The 14040-nt window shown below is 37.5% G+C and overlaps 1 long non-coding RNA gene across 1 annotated transcript; it reads right to left on the reverse strand.

Moving 5' to 3' along the window:
- Positions 1 to 5959: 5959 nt before the first annotated feature.
- Positions 5960 to 6513, reverse strand: LOC133842752 (uncharacterized). The gene is made up of 2 exons (XR_009894431.1): positions 6411 to 6513; positions 5960 to 6366 (listed from the first exon to the last, which is right to left on the reverse strand). It is a non-coding gene; the product is annotated as an uncharacterized LOC133842752 (long non-coding RNA).
- Between the last annotated feature and the right edge of the window lie 7527 nt (positions 6514 to 14040).

Genomic DNA, 14040 nt, shown 5'->3' on the forward strand with positions numbered 1-14040 from the left:
TTCTATTGAGTTTATTTATTAAACGCAAATATGAAAATTGATTGCATATTTAAATTATGTTTTTAATGAATCGCAATTTGAAAAATGCCTGCTGGCAATGGCGAGTGCTGGGGTAAAATGAAGTGTCAGCTAAATAATCGCTGTATAGACTTTAGTGGAAAATAATTTGAAACGCTGCAGGCAAAAATAATTAAGCGACCACACATGCAGACAAACATTTGATAAACAATAGACAAATCGAGTCAATTGCTGTAGAGAGAGTGAGGTAACTGTGTAAATGTGCTAGGTGTACAATTGTTTGTCTGGCGTTGCGTATACGACGCGTATGGCGACTGAAAATAAAGCACAGCTTGCAAATTGCAATGTTAAGTGCGTCAACATGGGACACGACGAGCATTATCTCCCACCCATACTGTCCCTCTTTCCCCCACCGTCCACGTTTGTGGGGCATAATGACGCCAACAAATCGGCGACAAATGTGTCGGCAGTAAGTCCCCCTTCCCTCTCCCTCGCGCTCTTTTGGCGTATGGACTGCAATAACAAATATTGGTCGCTGTGCAAAGTGCTGTCGCATTTTCAATTGCCATGTGATATAGGGTTTTCGTGGATATCTATCAGATACGTTTGCGATAGCGAGTGTGAGTGGGAGCGTGAGTCTGAGTACTTGCGCTTGTATTATTTGTAGTCGAGCTATTTGTCATCTGACTTTTCTGCTGCTGTTTGTTTTGCCAGTGAAATGCATGCCAAAGTGCTTGAAAATTACTTAACAATGTAATTGAAAATGATGTGGCTTTCAAAGTGAGAGCAGCATATGATCGATTAACTCGACATTTAATGCGAGTAAACAAGAATATTTTAAGTTGATTTTCCATATAACAAATTATTGACTATTTTCCTTAATTTTTATACTGACAAATTTCACTCGACTTCGTACCTTGCCACTAATAAAATCGTCTTAGCTAAAAAATCACGTTGCAGTTAATGAAAACTTTTGATCGGCTTAGCGAAGTTTTACTGTGTTAGATGCTAGACTTGTAATTGGTAACGACACGTTCTGTTTTACCTGTCTTCTTCATTTTTATCTGCAGGCTTTTGGCACTTCGATTTCGTGCCAATCAGTTTGAGATGAGAGGCAGACGGGGGTGGCTGGATTCTTGGCAAAACTCGTTAGACTGCAAAAATAATGGGCATGTCGCAGACATCAGCGAAAGCCAATGATTACAATCAACATGGCCACGGGCAAAATGCAATTGCCGTTAATACCAGAAGCCGCTGCTGATGCCGCCTCCCACGTTGCGAGTCATTGTCCCAAATGGACGTCATGGCAATCGATTTGTGCTTTGATTGACTACTCAATGCAAGCCATTTTATGTGAGAGTGTGTGCAAGTGAGTGTGTGTGTGTATACGCGAGTGTGGTAACAAAATGACGGAACTAGCAAACACAAGTGCCGGCCCATAACGCAGCGAAATTAACAAAAGTCAACGCATAGTCAATTACGGCAACTTGCCATATTGACGATGTCGAGGACACGAGAACACATCCCGGGCGTCTCATCAGCCAAATGGCTGCCTGGTCAGCACACCTCTAGCCAAATCGTAAACTACACACGTACACACACACTGACACTATTACACAGTTGTACATCTACAGTCGCACACACACAAACACACACACACACGAAGGCACTTACACATTTTCGCAATCGTAACCAATTTGCGGCTGGATTTTCGGTTTTGTCGTCTGTCTCTTTGCTGCACAGTGGAGCAATATAACTAATTAGTAGTTCAAATAGTTTACTTTTTTAGTGTTGAATATTATTTGATTTATATATTTATTCAGTAAAGTACTTCTTGCTATTATTATTCATTCAAATTCATTTTCGACTTGCAAACACAACATTTTGTGATGTCCTAGATATAATTTAATTGCATTCTCTTATTTGCTAATGATTTTTAAAATAACTTCATCAATTCATTTATATAATCAATTTAACTATTTATAAATAGTTTTTAAAAAAAATTCATCTGCAAAATTAAAAAAAAACACCAATTTCAAACGTTCTTCCTCTAAAATAATAAACCAAAATAACCTCTCTCTATCAATTTCACTTTTTATTTCTTCAAGAAATAACTTATTTATGAATAAATGAATAATATTTGGAGTATGTATTACAAAAATATTTAGTTACATTATCCACTAAAAAGTATAGAAATAAAAATTTATGTTATTTTAAAAGCCGAATATTTAGTTAAATATTCGATTTAATTCTTTTTGCTATTTTTATTGCTTTGGAATTCGATGGTTATTTTGTAAAAGATTATAAATTAAATAGATTTATTTTCCATTTCTCTTATATTAAATATGTTCACATTAAAATAACATTACATTATTTTAGTTGCAATTAACTCACTTGGGTCCACTGTTTATTGAGTTCCATTGCCAGTTGTTGGCTTGCATGCTCAGTGCTCATTGATCGCTGCACAAAAGTTTAGAAATAATTAGTAAACTTTTAATTGGAAACTAGTACGCATTGCCAAATCGATTGGTTTGCTGTTAGTGCTGCATTCCCAGCTACCATTTACCAGTCACCAGTCACCAGCTAGCAGTTAGTACAGTTCATAGTTTTCACAGTACTCACTGCTCTCAGTTCATCCATCCAATTCCCGTGCAAGCAGACCAGACTAGAGACCAGACTGAACCAGACCAGACCACCAGGCTATTGAGTGCCCATTCGTTTTAGGTTTTTGCCGCTGATTTTTCGAGTGCTTTTTACTTCAATTGCATTTTCGGTGTTCTTTTGATGTTGTTTTCCTGTTGTTGTGGCTATGCGTGTGTATGTGTGTGTGTGTGTTTGTTTGGTTGCTTTTTTTTATGTGTATGCGTCTGAGTATAAGTTTATTTCGTTGCAATTTTATTCCCATGAAATTTGTGGCTCCGCACAAATTTTCAAGTCTTTGTGGCTTACAAGGATTTGCTAACGAAATATGCACTGCGTGTGGCGGGTGGTCGATGGGGGGTGTTGAGGAGAGATGGAGAGGGGATTGCTGTTGCTGCAAAACTTTATGGGTCATAGTTTTTAGAGGGATTGCACAAGGGGTTAGTTGTTTGGCTGAGGAGGTAGTTGGCGAAGGGGCTGCGGGAAGTGCTACTAAATTAGCAGCTACAATAAGAAACAACACATTCACCCTCGCACTCTTTGTTGTGACACAGTGCACAGTGCGTATACGTAATTTCAGTGAAAGCCAGCCATGTTTTATATTTGGCTTCGCTCCGCACATTTGCACATGCATGGCAATTTGGGTCGGTTTACGGCTATAAATGTTGCAGACCACACAAATACTTTAACGTCTGTCCGAGGTACGAAAAACTAGTACGAAATAAATTGGGGGAAATCTTTTTAGTGGCTGTTGCTCAACACAAATCCATTTCTTGTCGTCGCCAAAAAAAAAACATCATAATAATAGAGTAAGGAGAAGATGTAGAAGGCAATGAGAATTTTGAGTCACTTTTCTTGCGTCAACCTAAAGCAATTTGCTTGTGTTTTATTTTGCGAAACGAAAAGTTGATTATAATTCATTATATTTAGTAGCACACGGCAAATGGCAATTTGTGCCCTGCACTTTAAATCTTAAACGTAATTTAATTTCCCATGCAAAACAGTGTCTGAGGCAAATGCAGGCAAAACAAAAAAGAAAAAAGGTGCAAGCGCACCTGTGCAGTCGCCTCACTGGACGAACCAAGTACGAAGGGATAGACAAGAGCATGAAGTAACGTACATAGATATTCTTGTAGAGTGGGCAAAGAAGAGGTAAGATGCATAAAGGAGAGAAGTGGGCACTGTGCTGCATATTAGCAGAGAGGAGGACAGCTTCTTCTGGGTATCCAATGCGATGAGCAACACTTGCTAACATTTATTTATACATAAAAACAAGCAAAGGAATGGCATTTTATAATGATCGACTAAGAAATATCCCTCGTAAATATTATTCTTATTATTTTATTATTATCGTTACTAAATAATTTTTCTATCCTATCCTATCATATCCTATCCTATCCTATCCTATCCTATCCTATCCTATCCTATTCTATCCCATCCTATCCTTTTCTATCCTATCCTATCCTATCCTATCCCATCCTATCCTATCCTATACTATCTTATCCATTTCCGTTTCCGTTAGTCCCTTTTTACTTTCTTTGGTGATTTTCTCATTTAAAAATGCATTTCAGTTAGTTTCGTTTGTTATTCGCAATACCCAGCTTTTATAATTTCATCACAGGGTATAGGTAATGCTGGAACATTCACAAAGCATTAGCGTGAATGTTCATAACTGTTGTGCTCAGCACAAGACTCAGCCTGTCTGTGCTTGTGTCTGTGTCTACGCTGAGTGTGAGTTCAACTGGCAGCCACTGTGAACGACAACGGACTTCAACTGCGACTGCGACTCCGAGTCCGGTTCTAATGCGTACCTCAAGGCTGTATGTACTCGGCATCTAACGGTAACGGCCGCCATTTTAAACTCGTTTCGCATGCAGCAGCAAAAGCAAAAGCAGAAGGCAGTAAGCAGTCAGAGAACTTTTTGCATTCTTATTTCATGCCCAACGTGCAAAATGCCGCATACTATAATGAAATGAAATGTAATTTGCATTTAAACACACACACACACACACACACATCTATATACACACCCACATATTCATATACGGTAAAGGCAGCGAAAAAAGTAAAAACCTTAAAGGCATGCCGCTCTGATAGGGTTGTGTTGCGGGAGGAATGCGGGGAGGCAGTTGCGTTGCTGTTTCGTTGCTGCTGCACGTGCGTGTCTGGCGGCGCATTTACATTTACACTCAGCCTGGCACTGGGCCTGGGCCTGGGCCTGAGGCTGGGCTTGTGTTTGAGCCCGAGCCTGAACCCACATGCATTTCATTTCATTAAAATTGCAAAAATACATTTAAAGTGAAGCTGGTTACATTTTTCCTTTATTTCCTTTATTTTTTTTGATGACAGTTGTTGCTATGATTTTTGTACGTGTAAAACACATATACCAAACTATTCTCACTTGCGATATCGCCTTTTTCGGATATAAGAAAATCAGTATTAACAATTGTATTGTAATTAAATTTGAACTAAGTTTAGTTACTTTCGAAAATAGCATATCAACCTTAGCGAATACAATACTGAGAACAACTTTAGTATACCACCGTTTGCATTCTTTCAGACAAAATAAATATATGTTCTTTAATTCATACTTTATATCGAAAAATTTTACGAAAACGTTATTATGTTGCTTTCAGTCAATTAAGCTGATGTTTATTCAAAGGTATCTAACACATTTTAATTAATAAATTTAACGTGTACTCGTGCGTACTTTATTTGTTTTACATATGCAGCTATCAAGAGCAGAATGTTTTGCTATTTGTTTAACAATCTGTGTGTCAATTTAGTTGAAAAAATACTTTGCAACGTTAAGCATAACAAAGGAGGTTTCAATCCATAGTGTTGTTGAGTGTCAAAGTTTCCTTAAAACTAGTCAACAGCAAATACATTAAAGTTGAAAGCTGCTGTTACTAGACAATTTGTTGTTCTTTTATGTTTTCAGCAAAAATTTTGCTCGCACTAAAATATTTTTTTGAAGGTATTTTCTAGTCAAGCATTGAATTGCAGTATTTTGTATTCTCTTTCAGTGTTTTTTTTTCTGATGAACAGAAAACTATTATTTTTTAACGAACTAACGAATTCGGTTGATTGGACAGCAGCAAAGCGCAAAACTGTCCGTTGACATGCGCAACAAGTAAAAAATAATATGTATTTTTATTTACAACACATGTAAATCGATTACGATGCCATAGAAACAGGTTTACCTCTAAATATTTGACTAAAAAACTAAAACATAAAATTTAAATTAGTTTGAGGTTACGATGGGTTTAAAATTCATGCTGTATTCATGTTAGTTGATAACTCAATTTCATAGAAATTTAATGCGTATTTTATTATTTTAAAGAAATAGAAAACCAAGGCCCATTTTGTTTATATTTCCTTAAGTTTTCTACCAGATTTTAAATTTCAGCTTCGAGATTGATATTTTCCTTCTGGAGAGTTCTCTGTCTTTCGATCTACAATTGGTTGTTCATCTTTTGCCTTTCAATTTCGGATTCCAAATCTGATATTTGTTTGACGTTTTGGATGGCGCTTTACGCTATTTCCTGATTTTTGGCCTGAAGACCTTACATCTTTTTGCAGTTCTTTATTCTCGTTTTCAGCAGTTGGTAATGTTATTGTTATTCTCCCAAGTAAAAGAGGTTTCATTTTATAAAACGTATAAATGCCGCATTTCTCATGCATTTCCGTTGTCGTTCGGCCTTCACACTGTTGAGTACACAGAATCGATTTGATGGACACAAAATTCAGACCGATTGATGGAGACTTGTGTAAGTTACGGCATCTTCATTATTGATATAAGATACCAGTAGTATGACAATTAATCGGCCAGCAAACATTTTCGCTCGGTGTTGTGAGCTGATTGAACGAAATTGACATAAACATTAAAAACGCAGCCAGTCAAGTCTTATCATCTTATATTGGGAGCAATTCATTTATGTGCAACAAAATATAGATTTATAAATATGTATATTCATCATATTGTCTGCAGACATGTAATCTCAAGTCTGAAGGTTCAATCACAGCTGAGGTTATCTTCAGGTCAAAGTTAGCTTAGATCTTGAGCGACAGCTGTCAAACTTTTGAGAGCCGCACATCAGGCGAAAATGATTTTTATTAAATTTCTTTTCGGCTAGGCTACCACAAAAGCGCTTCAAGCTTGAAGCCAAGTTAACCGCAGAAACATTTCATTTGCTAAAAGTTAAAATTGTGGATAAGTTTTTAACAAGTTTAGAATTTTGTCAAAATTCCATCAAGAAACTCAATATTCTTTAGTTCTAAACTGCTTGCAATCAATTACAAAATGTGTGCACTGCTTGCTATGTTACAAAGCAGTACGTTCTAATGGGGCACTGAAGTGTTTTTGTAAATACTGATAATCCCCTTTATTACAGTTGAATCTCGACCGTAGTTTTCTCATTTATTGTTATTTTTTTGCCCAAGGTGACGCCACATATATTTTAAATCTCAACGCTCTAGTATTCTATATTTTGAACTACTAATACTAATTGGGATCACTAATTGATGTCAATCTTTTTCTGATTTTAGATTGCAAGACTACAATCTGTTTGTATTTATGTACTCGTACTGATGACTGATGAAATGGTAAAAATACATTTTGAATTTGAGGTTTTAGATAAGATTAAAAAATGTTATACAGATGAACTGAATGAAGGAATGTTGTTCAATATAATATAATATGTTATTATTATTCATTCCGATTTTGAACTTAATAAAATAACAAAAAACATCAGTGCGTATTTCAGTTCATACTAAAGAAAGATAATAAAACACAAAAGAAATTTGAAATATTTTGTAGTTAATAGGTTATCGCTTTACCTCATCTATACAAATTGTTTTCATTCACATTTTTGTCCGAAGGCAAAGGCCAAATATTCAAAATGGTTAGGTATAAGCATATTAAATTTCTTAGTGAATATTTAAGCTATCCATCTATAAAATATTTTGGGATATTTTAGCGTGGATTTAAGTGCCAGACCAGCTGTTGCTTGAAGCTGCCTCTGACCCGCAATTTGGTCTATTTCAGCTTGAGTTCACGCCCGTCTGGCTAAAACGAGTTGGCCGTTTGTTGTATTGTTGTTGTGCTTGCATAGTTTACCTTGAGCAGCTGCCAGCCACAAGGCAACGAGGCAACCAAGCACCTCGGCTATTCAGGCAGTACTTGACCACGCCTACATTAGCTGACTGAAGCATTTTATTTTCGCATTCGAAAGCGTCTTGTTTTGGTTATTTATGCAGCAACCCTTCGGTCAGGCAGCAAGAGCGCACTTTTAATGCTATTTGCTTGCATTTGGGCCAATAAATCATTTTGGGGGGCACAGATAAGTAATTTTTTACAGCGCTGCGTCTACTTCTGCATTCTTTTCTTTGCTTTTATTTTGCTGGTTTCCATCTTATGCCTTTCTGCCAATGCTTTTCTTTCCTTCTCTTTTCGTTTTTCTTGTTACTTTGGTAGCAAATGTGATATGGGGTCGGGACGGTCTTCTGTTACGACTGCGGGAAGTAAGATGTCTGATTCATGACTTTGTTGTTTGGCCCAAACATTGCTGGAAACATGAACACAGTAGTCTATGGGGGGACACAAACGGAAGAGCGAAAAGGCGGAGTGAAGTGAAGGCTGTGCTCTTGTGCGTAAAATTATTTCAACTGGAAGCGAGTGCAGACCCTGAATGCTGCCTCCTTTGGCAACTTTGCTTTTAAATGACCTTTATCGAAGCTGTGCAGTTATTTCAAATTTATCATAAAATTGCAATAAGCTCATTCCCTCTCATTCCTCTTTTGTGCTGCTCTTTGTGGCAAGCAAAAACCAACTAACTGAAACTGGAGTGTACTTTTTTATTAGTTCGGTTTTGCATTTCACTTTTTCTGCACAAATTTGTGGTAGCTTTGTGAACAATTGATGGCTCTGCTTTCAGTTGAAATACTGAAGTTCCTGTAAACTCTGTAATTTTCATAGTTACTATGTTAATAAGGCATAATTGGGTCATCTTTGGCTTGGTTTAGTGTAATTCACAATAGGTGAAGGCCTTCAAATGCCAGCTCGAAGTTGAATACTCAATAATATATTCAACGGACTAACTCTACCAATTATTTTCATCCACAACTTGCCAAACTTTGTGTGTATGTATGAGCTCAAATTAAACCATATAAACATCCACTCACTCACACACTGCTTGCATATTTGATTAGCTACGGGAACTGAACTGGGAACTACTTAGATTAACTGATGTCACTTGCTCTGCCGCTGGCGAAATATTAATATTAATGCAATTTCAGCGTCAGCTCTTAGCAGAATCTAAATATAGGCAATCAAATCAAGCGTCGTGTAGGTGGCAACACCTGTGTTCAAGCTCAAGCTCAAGCTTAACATAGACAGTGGTTGCTTCTCGTGGTTTCTCTGGATGTTGGATGTGGGATGCTAGATGCTTAATGTGTGCGTGGATGGATTCAAAGGCAATTCAATTCGCTTGTGGGCGTTCCACCGTCAAAGTGCTCTGATTGATATTTATGTCTTGGAGTTTGTGGGGATTCTGTGGCCATGTCATTGTCGAAGGATTCGTTGTTCAGCATTAAAGTCATATATCAACGAAAAACTATATCCCAACGAATCTTGGAATAATATTCTTCTTGCTAGCTCTCGTAGCGAAGCGAAAGCCTTTGAAATTCACGTTCCATAGAAACATTTCCGTTTGCTTGTTACATTGCAAATTTTCGCTTATCAAAGTTCCGGCATGGATTTCGCATTGTTCCTGGCCATTTATTCGTTTTGACATGCAAAGAAATCGCAATTTATTAGAATTTCTTCTCTTAGCTTGATACATACATTTTTATTAAGTTTTTTTCACTTGCATTTTAGTTTGCTTTATTTATTTCATTCCCGAATTTTTCTCACCTGTCTGAAGCGCTCTGTGTCATGTCGTGTCTTGTTTGTACTTACAGTTTTGGCAAAGAACTTAACGTCAACTTGCCATCAGCTTCCGCTGCAATTGCAAGTGCCAAGAGCGAGAAAAACACAAAAAGTTTCTCCGGAAAGTTTTTTGTTTGCAGTTCAGTTCGATGCTCAAGAAACTGAAATTGATTGGGGATCATATAGTACTTAGTTACTCACATATGACGAGGACCATGATGGCTGATGCTGCCAATTAAAATATCATACACAACTTCGAAATTGCGTTTTAATAATTAAACCAATTACACAACATAGTTTTAGCTGTCGACATGCCAATATTTACTAACGAACCGACTTCATTACATGTATATTTTATTTCGCTTTTTATTGCAATTGTTTTCGCATATTATGTATCAAATATATAAAAAAACAGAAAAATAAAAAACGAAACTTTTTCATTTCATGCAGAGTTTTGTGTGTGTGTGTGGGCAAAACTTTTGCTTTGTTCCGAAATTTGATATTTAACTCATTTGCAGTTGAATAAATTTATTTCATGTGTAATTGTCGGTCGTTTTGGCCCTGTAAAAGTTGTTGTTTGCCTCTGGTCGTATTGTATTTCAGGTGAAAAATGCTAAACAAATGTTAACCACATGCACATATCGTATTAAAGTCAAAGTCCCTATGTATAGGGATTCATAATAATTAGCAAAATTGGAGCACAACTTACCACCGTCCGAGACGCTGGCTAATTTCTACAACTTATTAAACGTGATTAATATTTTCTTGTCGTTGTTGTTCTTGTGGTTGTGGTTCTCATGTCCCGCTGTGCCACAATTTTCTTTCACGCTCTTTATTAATGAGTCCTGTTGTGTCTGGCCAGGACTTTTGGCTATTCGTCGACGTCGCCGTCGCCGTCGTCATGGTTGTTGTTCTTGTTCTTGTTGTTGTTGTTATTTATTATACGAATATTTGCCGCTCTTGCCATGTTGATTGCGTTGAGGTTAAATGCGTTTACTTTTTGCTACGCCCAACCAATTTTTGGGGCAACCATAAAGGCGAACAGCCTCTCTCTCTCTTCACGCACAAAGCGTTAAGTGCGTTCTCATTTGGTCTTCGGTCGGGCGGAGCATGGGCCTTAATTAATATGAATTAATTTAAGTGTTAATTGCAAGTGGATGGGTGTTCCACACTCTTTCAAATACTTGGACAAGAAACGAAAGTGTTTACACTGAGCGAAAAAACGCAGTATTGAATGTAGGTAACAAATTAAAACTTGGCATATTTTTATACTTCCAACTTAAATAGAGAGAGAGGGAGCGCTTAAAGAGCCTCGACTCTGTCGTATATACTAAACTTACGACTTGCCCATCAATCATCCGAACTTCAGCTAATTTCCTTATGCTGTGAAAGGCAATAAGAGCATTACTCAAGTGAGTCCGCTTAAAGTAATTACGTTAACGACTTAATAATATAATTAAGCTGACTAATTATTGCATATACTGCTAGTTAGTCAATTGCCAAAGCAAAGCAAACGCAACCAAATGATTTCAGTGCAGCAGGATAAGTTTCAAGATGTTTATCACTGCGTAGCACAGAGACTTCGTTGAGTCGTTGAGTCGCTGAGGCTTACGAGTCCACTTACAGGACACAATTTTGCTGTGTGCTTTTGATTTTTCGTCGTCGGCCTTGTTGTTATTGTTGTTGGTGTGACAGCAAAAAGATTAGCAGCGGGCATTACAAAGTGCGTTTGCTTTGCTTGTTCCTGTTGTCTATGTAATTAATATTAAGTATACGCCGTGTTTGACAGCTTTTAGTTGTGTAACAAGCAGAAGAAAACGGCACGTATTTGAAACGAGAAGCTCCTTAGATCCGCTGCCAGCAGCAACAATGTCAAGTCAATTCTTATTTTTTTTTCGGTTGCGCCCAACAAGGTGCGCAATAGAACCGAGAGCGGACGAACCACAGGAGTAAATAATAAATAAATATTTACGAAAAACGTTTCGCTGGCAGAACACGTACTGGGGATTAGCAAGAGCAACAGCAAGAGCAACAGCAACAGCAACAGCAAGAGGAATGGTAACGGCAACGGCAACGGCAGCAAAACCATCACCACTAAAAATGGTTGCCAAGACGTGCGGGCCTGCTGCTGCTGATGCTGCTGACCAAAACTCAGCACCACAAAAACTTTGCTTTACCATTAAAGTTTAAAGATGAAAGTGACAGCTGCTGCTGTGCGTGGAAATCAACCCAAAGCCCTGAACTCTACAACCACCACAAAAAATTCGCAATAACCGCAGTTAGGGGAAGAAGAAGCAGCGAGGGGATTGGCTTGCCCGCATAGATTTACAATCAGCTGTGTGCTGGGCTGGCAGTATGCCACAAATCATAAAAACGCATCGAGCATAACGCGCCAGTTACGTGTGTTGTGCTGTGTTGTGTGTGTGGTGTCTGCACGGCATACATGGCGTATACGTGCTATTTTATGGGTCACTCGCATACGTTTTGGCCGAAAACGTCTCATAATTTTCGATACCAGGCGCGAGCGGCTATTTCGCTAGTAACTCGCACTGTATCTCATTGCATCTCATTTGCAGCTAATCAAGGCTTCAAGTCTTGGGAATTCACGGCATGCCTCGGGGTATTTTGACGTGCGAGAGGTTGAGAATTATTTACGACATGTTGTCAGGCTCAACACTTTTTATTGATTTTTTCGAACTGAAAGTTGACACATTCATTTAATGCGGAAAGAAGTTTAATTTATATTAATAATGCATGTGCTTGATTGAAGAAAATTTCGTAGATAAATCTACAACATGCTAAAATATTCATAAATAAAATAAATATTTATAACTTGCAGAAAATGACATTTATACGCACATGAGAGCAAAATGTAGGTGCAAGTATTTTAATATTTACCAGAAAAGTGAAAAATGCACAAACCAAACAAACAAGAATGAAAAAAACGAAGACAGCAGAGTGTATGTGCTTAATTTCCAAAAATAATAATAATAACAGACACAGAGAGAGACAAGCATTCGTTTCAAATGAAATTCTGAAACGCCGCATTTCAATTAGTGAAATGAATTCATTTTCACACATTGTTAAATGCCCAAATGCACACGAATGCACCACCATGCACTACCATGGGGAAAACATATTTGGGCAGTCGATTTTTGCACTAAACTATAGACAATGAAAGGCTTTTCAATACCCTGTAAAAATGATTATTCAATTTTAAAAATTGTCTTATTATTTTAAATACTGTAATGTAATGTTTGAAGGTAGAAAATGTCAACAAAAAAAAACAAAATATTATCTACCCCTTCTGTTTTCTTGACTAATGGGTATTTACATATTTGTAGCTCATATTCAGAGACTGCAATTTTGACTATTTGCACATGGTTGCGTTGCAAAACGTACAAAAACTGTTCGTATATATAGAAATAAATGCCCAAAAATTGCATTACAAGTTGCACGCACCCACAATTATACAGAAAGAGGGGAAAAAAATAATAAATAAAAGCATGTAAACCAAAAGATGAGAATTGTAACAAAATATGGAATGAAATTTACGAAAGGCAAAAGTCGAATAAAAGAAATGACTAGTTCATTGAGCGATATTGTTTCCCCAATTACCACATCACTTATGTAATGCCATAACTTTTGTCAAAAGTTAAAAAGTGTACAATATTCTCAATATTACTTGCAATCCAGTTGCGAACATTTTCTTGGCACAAATCAATTGAATTTTCGTTGCTCAAATGCATTGGAAATGCAATGAAATTTCTAAGAACATATAACAATATTATTATTGCAACTGCAGTCTGCGAAACGAAGAGTGCTTTATTTGTGTAGCAATCCATAGAAGAGCAAATTGAAAAGAAAACGACACCTACTCAAATGGTGTATGGCATATGCGGTTCTTTTTTTTTTTGAGAGAAGAAGAGAAATTAAAAATAAGTAGAGCTTGGGGAATGTTGAAATAAATTGAGCAAAATAGTGGCAGCTACTTAAGTGAAAATATTTTTGCGCTTGTAATAACTTGACTGGGCTCCCTTCTCTCTCTCTCTTCCCGCTATCGTCCTGCGCATGAGAAAGCGCAATACGAAAAGGACTTAAGTGCAGTCGGTGCTGTGGCTTGTAGACCCGATTGCCTGCAGCCTTCAGACTTCCTTCGAAAAGAATGCTTCTGCCTGCCTGTGTGTTTGTGTGTGTGTGTGTGTGTGTTACATTCATACGTTTTTCGATTAAGCCGCTCTTGTGCTGAGCCGCAGCACGGAATCTGTTGGACTCTTTGGTTGGTTGGTTGGCTGGCAAACACTTTCGAAAGGAAGCGGAAATTTACACAAAGACAGGATGTAGCAGAACTTGCGCTGTTGTATGTTACGAGAGTAAGTGGCCCCAAAACTGCAACCGAAATGAGGCGAAATTGCAGCAGGCGGCAGCGAACACGAGTGCCGAAAGGCCAAACA

The sequence above is a fragment of the Drosophila sulfurigaster genome, chromosome 3, assembly GCF_023558435.1.
Source record: "Drosophila sulfurigaster albostrigata strain 15112-1811.04 chromosome 3, ASM2355843v2, whole genome shotgun sequence".
NCBI lineage: Eukaryota > Metazoa > Arthropoda > Insecta > Diptera > Drosophilidae > Drosophila > Drosophila sulfurigaster.